At 38.7% G+C, this 19,568-nt stretch overlaps 1 protein-coding gene across 1 annotated transcript in view; it reads left to right on the top strand.

Annotated features, from left to right (window-relative positions):
• Window positions 1-19,568, top strand: part of LOC124167635 — a 124,045-nt gene that overhangs the window by 84,686 nt on the left and 19,791 nt on the right. The gene's annotated exons all lie outside the window — the stretch shown is intronic.

A 19,568-nucleotide genomic window follows, 5' to 3' on the forward strand; every position in this document is an offset into this window, starting at 1 on the left:
AATATTAGTCCACACCAGTGACGAATCGAGAGAGGTTTTCCCCTTGGGTATCCAATGTAAACTAGATAAAATGGTTATTTTGTTTGTACCCCCACTACAACTGGAACGTTACCCCCTTGCACCTCTACCTAGCCCCCCCTTGTTCCTATCCTGGGTCCGTCACTGGTCCACACACAGCCATTGCGATAGGCTACATAAATATTCCCCGGAAAATTCTTAACTTTAAGTATTTATAATCTGAGTTTTCAGGCGAGATGGAGTGGAAACGGAGCATAATGAAGAAGCAGGAGAAATTTCCACAAATTTTACATTTATTTTGATGATGCTGTAAGCAAAACCGCTCGTAAAATAAATGTAAACTTTGTGGACATTGCTCCTGCTCCTTCAATATTTTTACGTATTTACCTGAATGAATAGTCTTTGATATACTCTTAATCATCAGTCTTCTGGTATACTAAGTCACTCTTAAATATAATGTGTTCCAACAAATCTCTTTTCCGTCTTGGTTACCCTATGTAAGCCATCTTTTCTCAGCTTCTTAATTTTGATACCGCCCTCACATTCCATTATAACCTTCCCATTCCTTTGTCGGCCTAACTTTTCCGCACGGAAACTTTTTCTGAAGAGAGCAAGCATTGAAATGAGACCGTTGAGGGTGAGGACCCATTAAGAAGGGCTCCGATGTTCTTTCATTTTCCTCTCCATCCCAACCTCACCTCTCGAAAATTTTCAGTCCTTTTGTTTTGCTTTTCATAGCGCCTCAAAATAATCCTCGAATACCTTACCCTTTTTCCACCCTCGTACATAACCACCCTTTGTAGAGACTGCCTTTCCTCTTTTACACCGTGAGAGCCGCGGCTTCTTAACATATATTCGGCGAATAAATGTTGGTCGAGTGCGAAATCTGAGGGGTAACGCTAGAGCATTAAAAATAACGATACCGCAGTTGATGATGATGATGGCTTACACTTTTGCGTAAGACGGCGGAAAGTTTTCTCTTCCCGCGTCGTGAGTGAGCGAGTATTCATTGTTATTTGTGCCCAGACTGCGGGAATGGGTAATATTAATTTCGAGCCGGGAAATATGCAAGGGTCCATCCCAGATTTCGCTGAGATGAGAAACTTTTGTTCCAGTTTATGATTATGGTTTCGTTTTACTTTATACCGCAACGGCGTCATTTGCCGAGAAAATTTGACAAAGGTCAGTTAGTGCTGTAAAAGTATGAACACCTTCAAAAAGAGCTTCATTCCATTCAAATCTGTTCGCAAAATTGGACATTTTAAGCATGAAGTCATTGTATTTCAACGCCCACTTTACTGGCATATGATTGCAACTACATATAGTTATAAATAGGTAATTTATGATACCATTACGAAGGTATTCCAATTGGGTATAGCTTCAGTCAGTGAAAAAATTCGTTTTATCAGAATTGGGTGTAATCGCAAATACTCCCAAGTATCCTATTCCTATTCAAAACACATTGCGTTCAAAGATGACATTCTCCATGTCTGAAAGGTATCTGGCGTTAAATGCTCAATCAATCGAGGACAAACTCATATCCTCCGAGTCTCCGGCATCTCCCAGATTTGTTCTTGTAAAAAGCTATGTGGCGTTGTTATTGGAAGTTTCATAATCTCGTCGGAAATATTATCGCGAATTACATTTTAATGACTCGCCAAAAACCATACCTATGATATAACTTATTTTTATTTAATCATCTTCAAGACCACGAAAACTGCACAACAATTCCTTTATATCGGGAGAGAAAGGTCGTCATCAAGTGACCGCGAATGGTCACAAACACACATGGCCGGAAATTATTATTATAATTATTAAAATAATCTACCGATTACGGTGTATTCACATGGATAGCTCAGGAAACATGGCAATTTAGGAAGGAAGACGAGAGAAGACTGGAGGCGTTCGAGATGTGGGTGTGGGGAAGAATGGAGAAGGTGAATTGGACGGAGAGGAGGAGGGACGACCAAGTGCTTGGTACGGTGGGTGAGGAGAAGCAGCTTCTGGATGAGATTCGGAGACAAAAGGTATGGATGGAGCGAGTACTTTGCGGGGAGGGGATGTTGAAAACAGCGTTAGAGGGAAGAATGTTTGGTAAACGAGGGAGAGGAAGGAAGGGAATAGGCTTTTTAGGATGAAAGGGAGTAGGATTTTAGGAATAGGATGAAAGGGAGTAGGCCTTATTGTGAATTGATGAGTGAAGTACGTGAAAGGACAGGCTGCCAGTATGCTTCTTAAGTGCTCAATGAAAAGTCTACCTTAATCGGTAGAATACTTTAATAAATAAATGATTTCATGCCCTTTACTCTCATAATTCATCGTTTTTTTCTTTTTTACTAATCCTACTTCATTAGTTTACATACTTATTTCTTATATTTAACCAGTAAGGTGAGAGAAATTTAGATAGATATAAGCTGATAGATGGAGATAGGCTGTTTATTATTATGTAAACCTACCTTAATCGGTAGAATACTTCAATATATAATAAATTAAGTACCCTTTACTCTCGTAATTTATCGCTATTTACCTTTTTTATACTCATACTGTACTGGTTTACATACTTATTTCTGATATATAACTTATAGCGCTGGATTTTATAATATATAACTGGATATATAACTTTTAGCGCTTGAAGCCAGATAAAGGAACGCATTTATATCGATTGGAGGTATCAACTTTTTCCAGATATTACAGCCCGTGGCGAAAAAAAAATATTATATAGTAGCTACCTTAAAGTACACCAACCAGAAGGATGGAGTCCCTCATCGGCGTTATCCCCGTGTTAGAATCCTCGGTAGGAAGGGCGGTGACGGAGTCTGGATTTTGGAGCCGTTAAGATACCGTGACGTTCCCCCGAAGCCGAACGGGGATGATAAGAAGAAGGATAGGAGGGTGGAGAAGGGCCAAGATGAAGGAAAAGTGCACTTCGGGGAGGGAAGAGGGCGCTAGGGATTTAGGGGGAGATATAGTGGCCCTTAATCCTCCACCCTAACCCACACGGCACATGGAGGCCGCTCCGTGGAAAACGTTGAAAGTCAGGGAATTCGTTTCTGGAAATTTATTGAATGTCGGATGAAATTAGAAAAATATCTGAGTACATCATGGAAGAGGACTGCATAGAGGAGCCCCAATTCCATACCATAGAAGGGTGGTTTCTGTTGCCACTTCGGTCGCATTTTAATCGGCTTTCAAAAATGTACGCAGCGCTGTGATGAGTGCAATGCGATCCACTTTTTTACAATATTTTGCGGGACAATGTTTGTAATTGTGAGGAATAGCATTGATCTTTTATGAATTTGATACATCACATCATCATGCATATAAATTCCGGTTAAAACCACTAATTATACCTAATTTTCCCGTGAAACTCGGATTAATTTGTTCGTCAGCGACGCGAGAGGCGACTTTAGTAAGCCCATTTAAATGCGCGGTGGTTGATACACAAGATCCATGTGAGTGGGGGAACATGTCGGGATGATAATTAAAATGTTTCATGTATACGTATCATAAACGGTAGAATATTGTAATAATAACAATGGGGAATAGCTATTTTGTTGTCTTAGATCTATGACTTGTTCTTGACAAACTTTTGGGCCCTGTTTAAGAAAGCAATCTCAGTTTTTATCAATCACAGCAAATTTTTAAGCTACAGATTACCAACTTTTTCTCATGCATCGTACAAAATTTGCATATGAAGAAAGGTATTTTAAATTAAATTTAACTTTCAGAATTATTTACGAAACGAAATATACATCTGATTTAATGAAATGTATGATTTATCTATGCGTGCGGACGGACAACAAAATATCACTGTAGACAACCTGCTCACCACTCAGCCTCCCCCCGAAGTACATGCCTGCGTCCGTCTCACTGTAGTATCCTCGACGTGACTAAACAACTATGAACCTGTCGCTGGTCTCCTACGGTGTCAGTCGGAGAAGGTTAATTCCAACCAATGAGTGCAATGATGCCTCCTGTGATCAATGCTCAATGTGGGTGACTCCGTGAAGTTATCATCGTGGTTAATCTATCGTGGCAATTTATCCCTCGGTCTATGAGGTCAGTACCATTCATTTTCTCATTTTACATATCAAATTTTATTGGTCTTGTCGCAGATATTTACTTTTTGGCACCAATCGAGTACCTGGCACACCAGAATGCACACCATAGCGTGTTGATGCACCCATAATGCGCCAAAAAGGTTGTGTTGTTCCCCAGTGTATATATGCGTGTCCACCCTGTAACTGCATCCCTATCTTTCCCGCCTTCTACGGCCGCACCCCAGTCACCTGAAAGTCCGCCCGAGGCTCTCCGACAGCGGCAAAACCTCTCGTCGACGCATCAACCTGCTAAATGAACCGTGGCGCCTCATACGTCACCCGGCGTCTCCCGTCCCCCAAGGGGTGTACCAGGAGACCTGTTCCCTCGGTGACATTGCCGTGAGGTCTTCATCCGAATCCCCTCTTCGCTTTCCACGCGGCATGCTACAAGTGCGTCCAGTTATCGTGGGAGGGGTAGTTTTTAAGGGAGAAAAAGAAGTTGGCGAATGATATCTGATGGCGGCCCTTTTAGTCACTGCAGTGCTGTCCACGGTCACTTTCTGTTCTCGTACAAATGTAGGTTCCTGATATGACTCTTTATTTTAATATTATCGTCAGTCTTATGGTTGAGATAGTTTTACTGTGATCAACAAATTATCATCAAATGCTAATGTCCACACTTTTAATACATAACTCCACAACCATCTATTGTTGTAATACTTAACTTTAATCACTGTGCACTAAATATAATATATTAATTGTAAATAAAATTTTGTATTGGCTCATTATTATGGAGAACTATTTCAAAAAATAGCCCAAAATTCGATGTAACAATACACATTCTATGGATAAACGCAACAGTCCTTTGTTGAAAACGTATCTTTACAATAAAAGGTTGCTAAAATTTGTTGTACCTCATACCTTTAACTTTATGCCAAATTCTATGTAATCTAAAACCTATGGCCGAAATTAAAAGAACAGTTAAAGAATGGTTAATTAGTAAAACTGTAAACTTTTAATTTCTTTAATTAATCTGGAATGTACACATTATATTATATTCTCATATTTTGGTTTCTAAGTTTCTTAAACTTTTTGTGCCATGCAATTGTTTTTTAGCAATGAAGTTGAATCTTGAAATGTTATATAAATGCTATGCTTTAAATTTGCCTCTGTGTAAGTTATATGGAACCTTTTCACAAGCCATATGGCTTAGAAGGACCAAGTTGTATATACTAATAAAGGCAATTTATGTATTGAATTAATTAATTTTCGACACATAATGTTATTGTCGCCTTGAAAATGATAGGGTGTCGAAACCATGGTCGGTAATGGAGTTATGTACTAAAATGTTCAATTACCATTTGCTGTTTGTATTCTACCATGGATATAACGCATTTCCACCAAGACCTGAACCATTCATACGTAGGTTTACTGCGTATATGCAGCGCACGTATGTTTCGTATAAATTGCTAATTGAAAATACCACGCTACGCCTAGTGGATAGTAAAAAAACCGTGAATTTTTTCCAAAAAGCCTTAATCGAACGCCTTTTACCTGTATGGAGTATTTTGTTGAGAATTCGGGAGCAAAAAAATATAATTCCGTTTGCCATAAGTATCTACTAGTTCATAAAAAATTATGTCTCGCAAACTCGGCACCAGCCCTCATTCAAAAATTGGATTTCCTTCTTCATCTCAGGAGTAAGCATTTTATTCATGAGCCTTGTTATCTTACCCCCCTTTCTCGATTACCTAAGAACTTCACTTCATCATGGTTTTCAGCCTCTCCTAATTACACGCTTCTCTCTCGTTTTCCGAGTCTCGTGGTGGTTAGATTCTTTGGTATTTATATATGGTGTAGAGCTAGTATGGAGATAAAGAAAGAAATTAAAGGAATATTTGAATTTTATATGACGTTTATCTTAGACATTTTAGCATAGATTTATATGGTGTAGCTGGACTAAATGAGTATTAACTCTGCCAACCACAGTCTTTTTCATTGATCAGAAAATCTTAATGATTCTCGTGCTTAGCTGCAGTGTGACAAAGTAGCTAATTTTGTTAAAAAGAATTAATCATGGGGAGTAACAAAAATGTTAGGTTTCACATTGCTCTTAATTCACACGGAAGACTAATACCGGTACAAGAATTGATACTACCAGATAGCTGACAGAGAAGTTGTAACATTGAAAATGATATCGATGATTTAGAAATGGAATTTTCTTCACGTAGAAAAAATATGGTATATAATTAAAGAGCTCGGTGTGGTCGTACTTGAATGTGAATTTCGATTTAGTTATTTCTACAACCAGAAGGCAGCGGTTCATACTTTACGGTGAAATTCTCCGTATTTGCAAGGATAATTATCAATGTATTATACCGATAAAAGTAGGTTTGCTAGGAGCATTTAAGAAGCATTCTGGCAGTCTCCCTTCCCTTCATTGACTTCCCTCTTCAGATCACAATTAATCCTACTCCCTTTCATTCTATCTAAAAATCCTATTATTTTCCTTTCTCTCTCTCGTTTACCTAACGTTCTACCCTCTAACACTATTTTCTCTTCCCCTCCCCGCCAAGTACTCTCTCCATCCATACTATCTGTCTCCTCCGTATCTCATCTAAAAGCTGCCTCTCCTCATCCACCATGTCCTGCACTTCCTCGTACCTCCTCCCCTCTGTCCACTATATTTTCTCCATTCTTCTCTGCACCCACATCTCGAAAGCCTCCAGTCCTCTCTCATCCTCGTTACTAAGCCTCAAATTTTCAAAGATATCATTTCATTATTTTAAATTAACAAATAGCGCTCGTCATGAAGAAAAACGGTGTATACTGCTTCGTGAATTTATTCATTTATCGAAGAAGGTAGTGGAGTATGTTTCATTACTGGAACTTTCGCTTGGGCAAATATCGAGTGATTCCGCGACCAATGTTGCCACATTTTCACCAATAACATCGAATTACATCCCGGGGCCACGAGGCGCGAAATTAGTCCATTTAATCGTCTTATCGACGCAATCTCATCGATTGGAAAGTTCCGTCACAGACACCCTGGTTGGTACCAATATTTCCTCGCTCTTCCTCTGCTATTTTTCTTATCCTCTCCCAACCCCTCCCTTGCTCCCACTGCGAGTATATATCTTCCGACCCTCGTGCCTCATACCCTGGACCCCAAAAACCAACCTTGTTTCACTCATCCATCTCCCTCAATCTTCCTACCCTGTACCGTCCTTCCCAACCCCACTGCTATTCCTCTTCCTTGCTTCAGCCCAGCCAACCTACTCCATCTCGTGTTCCCAGTGCTTATTCCTCTCCCGTCCTCTTGGCAACCCCGCATTCATCATCTCCGTGTTCAGGTAACTGCTATTATGAAGGAATCCACGACGTTTGAGCAATAGGTCCATCTCGTTTCCGTAATTCCCCGCCAGAACTTGCGGACCTTGCTGTCAGGATTCTACCGAGCCAGAGTTGCATTATCGTTTTAGTCAAAAGGACGTCCCCCCAGCGTTCAGTGTGGGAGATGATTTACTCATTCATATGACTGCTCGTGTGGATTGCGAGGAAGCTCAAGGTTGGGTGTCGTTTTGTGACGCTCCAATCCCGTTAGTCTACTGTGCTCAGATGGCTATTCTTTGAGCGCTGCTTTTTCAGATTTAATTTTCGTCACAGTGAAGACAATCGTATTTACAGCCTTTGATTTTTATTTAAAATTGAAAGGTGTCTCATTGCTATATTATTCATTTAGGCATTTGATCAGTACTTTTCTTAAAATTCATACTAGCCGCTACTACCTTAATATAGGTTCTATTGAATGGAATGAATCGAAAAAGATGCCGGGCTATAGTTTCACCTAGCCATTAAACATTTTTTTCGAATTCGTTATTAATATGCTCCAGGTAACTTAACTTGATCAATGGTGTAAAATTTAAACCGACAAGTGACGTTCTGTTATTTCTCGTCGTTATATACCATTAATCTCCCTAAGTAACCGTAACGACAGTTGTTTATCTTTTAATATCTGGTGATGCAAACCGGATAAGTACCCATTGCGTACGGAATTAATAATGGGATATATACCTCTAGATTTACGAATGGCAAGGGTAAATACGAAAGGACTTAGGGATAATTATTTACAGTCTTCCTATGGATGTTTCTTAGCATCTATCTGATAAAAAAATGTCCCTCGTGAATGCCCTCAGAAAATTCCTGAGTAAAACAACATGGATTGTTTTACCTCGCACCTCGAAAATAATGACGTTAGCATTTTATGGGTTGTGACTATCCCGTAAATCATTAATGCTAGGGTACGTAGTAATTATGAATTGATTTTTACGTCAATACCCCAGGAAAACACTCCGAGCAATGAACAGTTGGGTATTTTATTAAAACCATTTTTCAAATGTCGTTTTCTATATGATATTTGTCAATAGATTCAACAGATGAGATTTCACGGGCTGGATTTCGGCTCTTACCGCAGATGGACTAACGGAAATCTCCCATTGAGCTGGAGCATAGAAATGGGCAGCATTTTCTAGCATCTCCACGTTATTACCGCTTACCCTTGCATGCGCCACATTAACACGCACGTGGAATTTCAGAAGCTCAGGGTAATGCCGCCGCGAGGCCTGTGGTCGCTGCGTTCATTAGCGGTCGTGTCCTGGGGTCAGCAGTACTTTCGAGATCTCCAGCAGAGGGCGTCGTTATGGTCACGCAGCGAAATGTTTCAAAGAGCCATTTTCATTCGGACTATCCTGCAATGGCAGATTTTGGGAACTAGGTCGGTGAAAATTGGCTGGATTACCAGATGGCCGGTGTTCGCATCACGTTAGAAGCGTTAATGCTTCCAGTGGAATCTTAAATTGTGTAACATGTTAAGCACCTTTAAGAGCAGGGTACCATAATATGTTTCTCGCTTTTCATCAGCGTTGACCCCTATTGCAGTAATCCCCTTTAATCATTTAATTTTGCTGCTATGTACTCGGTCTAGTTCGAGTGACAAGTTGAAAATTACCTTGAGAATTATGGGAAAACGTTGAATCTGGTTACCATCACATAATTTTTTAATTGCAAATGCCTATTGCCAATTTGCCTATTGCGAATGCATGAACAGAAAATAGAACATATTATAATTTGTGCATGATCCGTACAGTTGACAAAAATCGTTCATCTAATCAGACATTATTCGAACGTACTAGTGTATCGTGCAAAGAGGATTTAGGTGACGATTGGCAAAGATGGATATCTTTCTGAAATATCAAATGTGGAATATTACGAATCGTTTTCTCTTTTTGTGAAAAAGTACGTAAAGGAAGTCTAACGAGTGAGACGTCAGAACCCGTAATCTATTTTGATACCTCATTATATCAGCATTCTGAGCAAACTGCTGCTATTTAGAGTTTTATTTCTTATTTATTGCATCCTTTTCTGAAATGGTCCCGCAGTTGCCTATCAAATGTATGACATTGTATGTACGATTCATCTAAATATATATATTGCTGTGCGAATCACCTCTAGGGTGTTTGGCAGGGGATGATAAATCACCTTCAAGGGATAGTCACTTGCATACAAGAAGACCGCCACTTGACATCGCACGGTCATAGAAATATTAAGTATAATAGCAAAATATACGTGCATACTCATGCAAAGACAAATCTTGCCGACGGCTAGTAATTCTTTTAGCAAATTCATGGGAGGTTCGAACTATGGAAGAAGAAAAAACATGCAATGAGTCGTCCTAGCTAGTAACGCCATTAATTCTATCAATTGAGACACATTTGCTGTCTTTAAAGGTACAAGGAAAGAATGACACTTTCATTCTCTCTGTTTTGCAGTCTATTTCTTTTATTTTCTTCTCGTGATAACGTCCAACAGTACGACGGTAAACGAAGGATATGAATAGATAAATTTAAAGCTTAAGCTAATAGTTCACGTTCCGTACATGCGCTACGACGTATGCGCTCCCTAAAGCATATTCCAATTTAACGCTAGAAAACCCTAATGGTAATGTAAACTTCCTCTTGGGAAATTTTATAACACCAAGTTACTCATCCCTAATCAAGCTACCCACCCAACTTTAATAGCTCGTTTGACCTCAAACCGTCGTCATCCACACCAAAAAGAGCCCAGCAACGTACCTACCATGGCAACGCAGTTTCCTTGCTCGCACGGAGAGGTGAAGATGTCTCCGACATCATATTCTATTTTCCGCCCGGCTACTCGCTCGGTGTGTTCGTTAATCACGTTCGTGTGCTGACGAGAGAAGGCGGTTTCGGTAATCTCCACCAAGGGGCAACACTGTCGACGTCCTCCGCGGCGTACCCAAGGGACCGTGGAAAAATCATCAACCGTCGTAATATTACGGAGCCAAGGGTATGGGGGGATTAAAAAAAGGAGGATATTTACGCTCTAGGGTCGTGTCGGGGCTCGTCTTCTGAGGGTGTAATCGAAATTCGAATTGCCACCGTAATTGGTCGTTACCTATGCGATGGCGGGAGAGAGGTAGTCGTAGCGAAGCTGGCGAGATTACATCCTGAAGCACGACGTCTATTTTATAGGAACACGCTCTGCCGAAACCGATTTTGTCGGGAAACCAACGTTTTGCGGAGGCTGTGAGTCTCCTCCTAATCATTTTGAAAGCGGTAGTGATTACATTCGTGGCACTTATACGCCAACTAATTCGGAGATAAATCTGCAAAAAATACGTTTCTCAATCAGTGTTAACTTGAAGTCCCAAACATAGCATTAAACCAGCATCCATGTTCTAAACTACGATCTGACTCAATATGCTTCCTGTTTGATATTTTCACTGGAGCTATTTCCAATTCAATCCATTACAAGCGCTTAGGCTTGTACAGAAAGTGTGTATGAAATTTTTTAGCAATTTTATTGATGAATTCTTGACTGTGGTCCTTCTGTAATTTTTAAAAAATTATTCAGTACGCCTTTTTTTCTGAAATGGTACCGTAGTTGTCTATCAAATGTATTTACGTTAAAAGCTGGAGCTAATTTCTCTCGTTTCGGATATGCGCTATGACGATAGACGAAATAATTGATCTTTTTTATCGAAATCTGTGGTCTATAAATTTAAATGAAGTAATTAAAGAGAAATTAATTAAGCAGATTCATAAAGATAAGGAGAGGCAATAAACTCTGAAGCCCTCATGGTGACTTTAATAACACCCAAAACGTTGCTATAGAAATGATAGTTGATTATTTTTTTAATAGTAGCCAACGCTTTAAAAACCAGAAGGAGAAAGTTATTGGGCTAGAAATGTGTAGACCAGGCGTTTCGTGACCGACTGCTGATCACTTCTATAAGGGAATGGTATTACATTCCAAGCCAAATAAATCGTCCGACATATGTACGTAAATATATCAAGCGGTGCTATGTGCTTTCAAAATTGTTCCCACCTGCTCTGTCACAGGTTGAATAACTCATAGCAACAACGCATTTCTTTTTGCATATGTTGAGCATGAATAAATAATGCGGTACCTTTTTGAAAAAGTGACCATTCCCTTTAACCCATCATAACCCAATGTTGCTTCAAAGCAACATCAAAAATGTATAAATTTTCAGCTCTATTTAGGAAATATCTAAACTACGTATTATTTTTTGGTGTAAATTTTGATGACGAAATATTTATCTGCCTCGATAATTATGATTGAGTGCAAAATTTTCGTCTTTTCAGAATGAAAGATCTTGAAATTTGATTTTTCCCTCAAGCAGCTCTGGTTTATAAAAGGTTAAGAGTTGATCAACTGTCTGTCGAGAAATGTCCAGGAAAATTTCTATACACCACGTGACATACACCCGCATCTCACTTTTTAATATTATTAGTATGCAAATAATAGTTTTCTTCGTAATAATATATATCTCGGGTGTTTTCCTCCAGTTCATCCAGAAATAGGGATGATTTATATTATTCCCTCGATTACAGACTGGATATTTAAATATTGCTGTGAATACTGGACAAAAATTCAAACATTAATAATTTAGTAAAATTATTATTCGTTGCGCGCACTTATCTTAAATTCACCCTTAAAGTACGTCTCGCACCTCTTTCCTCTCTAATAATGCCACAGCGCCCCATCCACTCTGCCGTCTTCGCCATTTTTCCGATCGAGCGATCAAATCTGCTCGAAAACTGCAATGACTTTCCAAAACCGCGCGATAACCGTGATTCGATTTTGAAACCCGATTTTGGTTCTAGCCTTCGGCAGATCGAAGCGAAGGTAATCAAGCGTCGTTTATTTATATAAAAAAAAAGCCATCGTCGTCTCCATGGAATGCGTTTTGCATTTTATTTCTTGCTTTAGGGGAATGGCTGTTTTCCATATTTTTAGGGTTGGAAAATTAGTTTGGTGTGTCGCGTGGGAATAAATTTCCGAAAGTCGTTCTTGCGTAATATATCGTCGTAAAATATTCATGTGACGAAAATCTTGTTTAGTTTTATGCATTGGTATTTTTCTTTTTAACGTCGGCAATGCATGCCCAGATGTTGGGATACTTCAATTATGTACTTGAAAACGGTAAAGAAGGTTATACAATTCGCCATTGATATCCATTTGAATATTCTTCGAGGGTCATGAAAATTTACTATACTTTGGATTTTAATTGCCTATGATGAATGAAGTGAATTCATAGATGAAAATAGTAGTTTAATAATTTCTAAACGTGAAGAGTAATAATCGTTCGTGTGGTCTCTCAAAATACCTAACGATCACTTCAGAATAAAAATCACATATATGAACCCCATTACTTCATAACTGAAAGCGAAATTGTTCTTTTCTTGCTCAAAATTTACTATGCTTTTTCTCTAACAGTCAAATAAATGCCTCTCAACACAGCAATTTTATTTCCCAATGTTTATGTCGAATGAACTCCATACTCTGTCCTACATTTCAGTCAAGAGGGTTGAAAATATTTTGTTAATTCTCCCATCCGGTTAAGCGCTCCCAAACGACTCATCGATTTAAATGTTTTTTTTTGTCCTTTGACTACAGTATTTATTTTGAAAATTTACCAACCCCGTGCAGTGACTAAAAAATACTTAAGTGCTAACTCTGCATCATTTTAAATGCTAATATTTTAAATTTCTGTAGCTGCTGCATTTTCTTGTCCATTTTTGTTTATTTTACGATGAACAGTATCGCATAAGGGATGATAAAATCAATTTTTACATTTCTTGGCAAGTAAATCGTCCGAACTATGTACGTAAATATTTAACGCGGTGCTATTTGCTTTAAAAATCGTCCCCACCGCCTCTGTCATAGGTTGACGATCGTAGGCTTTCTCGTGGAATACCATTGAAAAAATCATCTCAGGTTGGCACTGGGTAAGGCGGTTTAAGGTCAAGGTTTCGATGGTTAACTTCCTCATCGGCGTAAAGAGTGACCATAAATAATGTAGAAATTCCAAAACATTTCCCATGAGGGACTTAACATCACCATTAGGTTTTTTTTTGCGTTAAATTGAAACATTATTTTGGGAAGTGTTTCACCGTAGCGCCTATCCAATGCATTAGATATTAGCTTATTCAGTCTTAGCCCTGATGACGATGAGGAAGTTTCTCATTGATAAGATTGCCTGAACCCGAGAAGGTTTTATCTATATTATTCGCTGGGAAAGTTTACGATCTTTTATTAGAAATACATTGTTAGTATGAATAAATAAACGTATGACATAGGCGGTGGGAACGATTTTTTAGCTAATAGAACCGGTTGCTTTATTTACGTACATACTTCGGACGATTTACTTTACTTGAAATGTAAAAACAAGAAGCTATATCAATGTATTTCTGTTTGCATATTTTGTACTGAATAAATAATGTGGTACCTTTAGAAAAAATGCATTTTTCTCCGAAAGACCTGATAAAATCCTTCGTGGACAGCAGCTTTACTGGCATTCTCAGAACTTGGCATTCATTAAGTTTTCTATTGTTGGCTCCACGCATTTCAATCTTCTTCCCTCCAAGAAAATCCCCTTGCCAGAACGATCGCGTGGTACATATATTCTTGGCGAAGAATGTTGCTTTCCCCCCGCAATCGTGTGTTTTCCCCTTCGGACGACCCTTACTCATCTCATCTTCCACGATTGCCCTTCTCAATTCTTTCGCTCCAGTGTTACTGCAAGGAAGGATTGGAAAAGAGAGCCTTGGAATCCTTAAACCCCATTCGCACAAATTGCTTCCCTCCCCACCGTCTTTCCAACTCTTTTCCCTCCGCCTCCGCAATCTCCTTCATTGATTCCTTTCCTCTCTTTGCATTCCCCTCGCATCATCGTCCTCCGAGGAAACCACACGTACTTGACGGCCGAAGGAAAAGCTAAAGGATTGTATCCTCTTACCCCTCTATACAAAGTTTTAGTCAAATGGGGTGAAAAATGCTGCCAGGCCTCCAACAAATTGGAATTAGCAATAATCAACCAAATTCTAATCCGAAAAAAATCCCAATTTGACTCACATAATAAATGATGTGCAGTGGTGTCATTATACCGGAACGCCGTTCCGACACTTGTTAGCAAAAGACACAATAGTCAAAAAACTTTTTATCAATTTTGTTGCTCAAGAATTCAAATATTTACATTCGTAGCCAAAACGAAAAAAATGTAATAAAATGAAAATAATTACTTGTAACGAAAAAAACACACATATTGATATTTCGCTCTCGAAAATGTTAAATACAGTGCGTTCCGGCACTGCTAATTTTGCCATGACGTCACTGATGATGTACTCAGATATTTTCATTATTTTATCTGGCATCTTTAAACACAAGATGACTAAGGAAATGTCGTTGAAATAGTTGAGATTCGTGCACGATCAGACGTTCATCGAGTCAGCAAATGGGTTGAAGGCACTAGTGCATTCACTAGACAAGTGTTGTGAGGAGTTTGGCTATAGGAACGAAACCCTTGGGTCGGGTTCGCGGGATACACTCCTGGGGCAGGGACTATAAGCGATTAGCTTTTCTCCTCTGCCACCAGAAGGGGAAGGACGGGAAGGAACAAGGAAAGGAGGCGCCGCCGCGATAGGAGCCCGACGACGCCTCCAGGGAAAGGACGGGGAAGGAAGGAAGGGACGAGGAATCCTGCACCGTCACAAAGGCGGGCAGGTCCTACTACTAACGAAACCATGCTTACGCAATTAATATGCTACCAATTTTAGTAGATTTTCCTATGAGGAAGAAAAATCTATCGATCAAATCGGTAGATTGAGGAGTTTGGCTGTGATATTTAATCACAAGAAGACCTTGGTCATGCGGTTTTCTAAAACATCGCGAGCTTGGAATATGAAACTCAAGGTAAAAGTAGGCGGAGAAAAACTTGAGCACGCAGACTAATTCAACTACCGAGGCACTAAGTTAGAGGAAAAACGGATACAGCAGTAAGGACATTGGGAAGAGAACTGCGGAAAGAGCAAAGGAGGCGTTTATGAACAGGAAGCAGTTCATAGGAAGAGCTTTATGTAGGAGGAGAAAAGGTTATTGAAATGTCTAATCTAGAGTGTAGCTCTTCGCGGTGCGGAAACGTGGACACTTAGGAAGGAGGACGAAAGAAGACTGGAGGCATTCGAGATGTGGGTGTGGAGAAGAATGGAGAAATTAAAGTGGAGAAGGAGGATGAAGGACGATGGAGTGCTGGACCTGGTGGGTGAGGAGAGGCAGCTTCTGGATGAGATGCGGAGGTGGCAGCAGGAATGGATGGAGCGAGTACTTAGCGAGGGGATGGGATGTTAAAAGCAGTGTTAGAGGGTAGAATGTTAGGTAAACGAGGGAGAGGAAGGAAAAGTATTTTTAGATAGAACAAAAGGGAGTATTTATTATGAATTGAAGAGGGAAGTCCATAAAGGGAGGGTAAACTGCCACAATGCTTCTTAAATACCCCATGCAAATCTACCTTAATCGGTGGAATACTTAAATAATAATGATGTTAATAATTATAATAATAATTTTCAACCTCTGAACCAAATGAGAGAAACTAATAAAGTGCTCAAAGATAAAGGATAGCTCAGATATGACCTACCAAAAGTAAGTAGTCCTACTTAATATTTTTATGGCGGTGGTCCTAATCCTAAGTAATGAGAATCTGCCTAAGATAGTAAGAGAAAAGAAAATTCTTCTGTTAACATCCATTTTAGGAAAAATTCGATGCAAAATGGGTTAAAATTTGTGATTTCAATCATGAACGCAGAAAGAAGTTGAAGATGGATTTTTTTATAATTTAGGAGTCAGTGGCGCGGAGATCGAGGTGAAAAGCTGAGGAAAATTACGCCTCCCAATAGATTACGCTCCTTCCCAGATTTTAGAATGGGTTATTCTCCTCAATCAGCCCCCTTTCCTCTCCTTCCCTGTAGATGTCTCTTACTTCCAGTGGGCTGAACAGCAAGCAGTCCTTTACCTTTCACCTATTTTCGCCGCACCTTTGTCTTCCTTTCGTCTAATTTTTTAAATTCCTTTCATTAAACCTTTAACTCCTTATTCAATTCATCATTCGTGTGGTTAAATAGAAGCCTATATTTTTGTGTTGGTCTCAAGGGCTCCCCGACGGTGTAATTATTACGAATCCTGATTTTGTATTGATTTTTGCGTTCATCAATTCCTTTCTGAAGCCGTTCTCGTACTAATTGTATAACTTCGAATATTACCGATGGTACTTCTCTCTCCAAAAAATTCTGATTTCAGCCTATAATCATGCTACTCCCATATTTCTTATTTATGCTGTTAATTCAATTATTCTGTACAATGCAATGCCTCTGTAAAGTTACGACTAATTTGGTCTTTCGAATTCCCTTTATTGTTTATTCAGTGTGCTTTGTATAAGCAATGATTTTCGATATGGTTTATTTTTTCTAAAAATCTAAACTTGATAAAGTTTTACGAAGAAGACTTCCTCTTAATTCAGTATTTCAGACTAGAAAGGAATGTGATTTCTACCAATTGTAAGAAAAGCTCGTATATAATGAAAGTAGCGAAAGTTGATATAAGTACCTATAGTGCCATAAAATTTAATTCTAATAATGATAATATGAATTTTTTACTCGAAGTTTAGGATGTAATAAAGCCACCGTGCAGAAAAAAACTATGACTGATTATCGGCAGTTATATTGTTTAATATTTGATTTTTCCTGCATAGGAATAAGTGGATAAGAGTTATATTGTATTTGTTTAGCTTGTATGAGGTATGGTAGTTAATAAATTTGCAAATTTGCTTTAAAAAAGCCTATAAAACATCATTCCTGCGGTATAGAAAAACGAACGGTTGTTTGAACATCTCAATCTGCAATGCATAGTGGTCTAGATATAACTGCTTAGAAGAAAGAAATATTCATTGAAACTAAACGAAGTCATTCTAAATCCAACTTTATTTTATCATACAGCACGGAAAATGACTTTTTAACCTTCGGAAACTGTATAGTAAAAAGAATTTAAGAGGTTTTGAACAAGTTCGTTCCCAATGCCGGAGTAATAATTCAAATTCAACCTAGTTTGACATCATTAGCACGCATATGTTGTCTTTTATGTGCATTCTGAATTTGAAAAATATAAAACCTACCAATATTATTGGTTAAAAAAGATTATTACGTAACGCACAGTATTTATTGAAAAATTCGACCGGTTTCGATCTTTTTGGGTCATTATTAAGAGGTACGTATCGTATTCCGTAGCTCGAAACCCGTAAAGGTTTTCAATAAATTCTCTGTGGAACATATCAACGTTTATTGTTTAACCGATGCACTAGCTAACCATTGATTTGTTCCCCATAATAGTTAAATTAAATTAGATTATCTTTACAGGGGATGTTTTATTGATCTCCCTTCCGCATCTATCTAAAGACTCTGATGTGGCGTTATTCGTGTTTTCTATTCCTAACACTCTGTCTGTGTATAAATTTGTATTTGTGGCTGGCGTCCGATTTTGAGCAAAGGCTTCGAGTGAAACCGCTTACTCGAAAGCAATTGGAAAAGGGATTATCCGTTAATCTCCCAATGAAGTCTCGGTAACCGTTGCTTACTCCTTTTATCCCTATCCTCCCACTTTAAATCCCATTCCACCCCTTCTGGTGAGTCCCTTCGTATCACCTAAGGGTGCCAACCACCTTCCATTCCCCTCGCAGCCGTACTTCCCCTCGATGCTCCTTATTTCAAGGGTCACCAAGCATTTCCTGTCCCTAAGGTGGCGATCTTTCTAACCCTTTTTACTCCTGCTTCTCCCGTCATCTCGACCCCGAAAGGGTTACGATGCAAAAGGAAGTGGAGTGAATTTCACTAGAGGCATAGCCAAAAGGCATGAGGGTGAGATTAAATTGAGTAAGGATGTTGATGAAATAAAAATACGAAAAAAATGTTTTAGAATGTGCCGCATTGCGCAGACGTTAAGGGGCTGATAACTACGCTTAGAAGAGCACCAATATGACTGAACCGAACAATCTATGTTAATTAAACAAAGCATTGCAATATTTCCTCAAATCATATACGAAAACGTCGGTTTTGATGTTACAGCAATATTATCAAGTTTTGTGACAACAAAACTACTAATACAAAATTTTTATTAAGCTTTGTTTTAGTTTTAATTAAATGAAACATCAATATTTCCGCAGAGTTTATTCGAACACGACGCTTTTAGTTTGTTACACTTTTGTTGTTACTTTCCGACACTCAAGCCCCATCCTTCTTCATTACCCCGTCTCCGTAGCACGTGGACACATTTAAGGAAGACCATGATTGCATTTGATGCACTTTATAATGTTGTTGTAATAACGAAAAGCGTCATGTTCCAATAAACCCGGTGAAAATAATGCAATGTTCCATTTAAATAATATTAAGAACCTCCGCCACATTTTGCCGTATGTCATGCAAGATACAAATATATTATATTTATGTGAAAAATTAGGAAATGAGTACTGAAAAATAAGGAGACTATAATCCATGTAATATCTTTTTTATACCATTAAGTCTCATCAACATGATTTCTAGCTACTTTAAGGTGATTAACTTAAAGTAAACTGAAGGCAACTGAAATTTATTTCGGAAAGTTAGTCTTTCTTGTATTCCTGAAATCTTATTATCAAAAATTTCATTTGATTTCATAGTCGTCGAGAATATTCACTAGCGCTCGGCTTTATTTCTTTTCCTCTCGCTTAGTAATCATATTCCTCAAATTATTCAAACTCTTAGGGCACATGCATCAAAATAGTAGGAAATAATAGAAAAAATATATTTGTTATTCAGAAGTACCTGATGCATCTTGAATATGAAATAATTGCTGCCTCTGTCTTCGTCGAATTTTTGGCTCACATGTTAAAAATAAAGTTATTATCCAATGTTTTCAGGAGGGTATTAGGTATTTAGCATGGCTACTCTTCTAAAAAAGCTTGGAATAATAGGGAATTTATTGCGTCTCAAAATTCATGTTGTGACACGGAAAATGACGCATGAGTCTGGAAAAATCATTTTTACTGTTAGAGTGAAATGATTCCGTTTCCTCATGCTCTTGTGCGCGGGTATAATTCGAAATTTC

This window comes from Ischnura elegans, chromosome 11 (genome assembly GCF_921293095.1).
Source record: "Ischnura elegans chromosome 11, ioIscEleg1.1, whole genome shotgun sequence".
Lineage (NCBI taxonomy): Eukaryota > Metazoa > Arthropoda > Insecta > Odonata > Coenagrionidae > Ischnura > Ischnura elegans.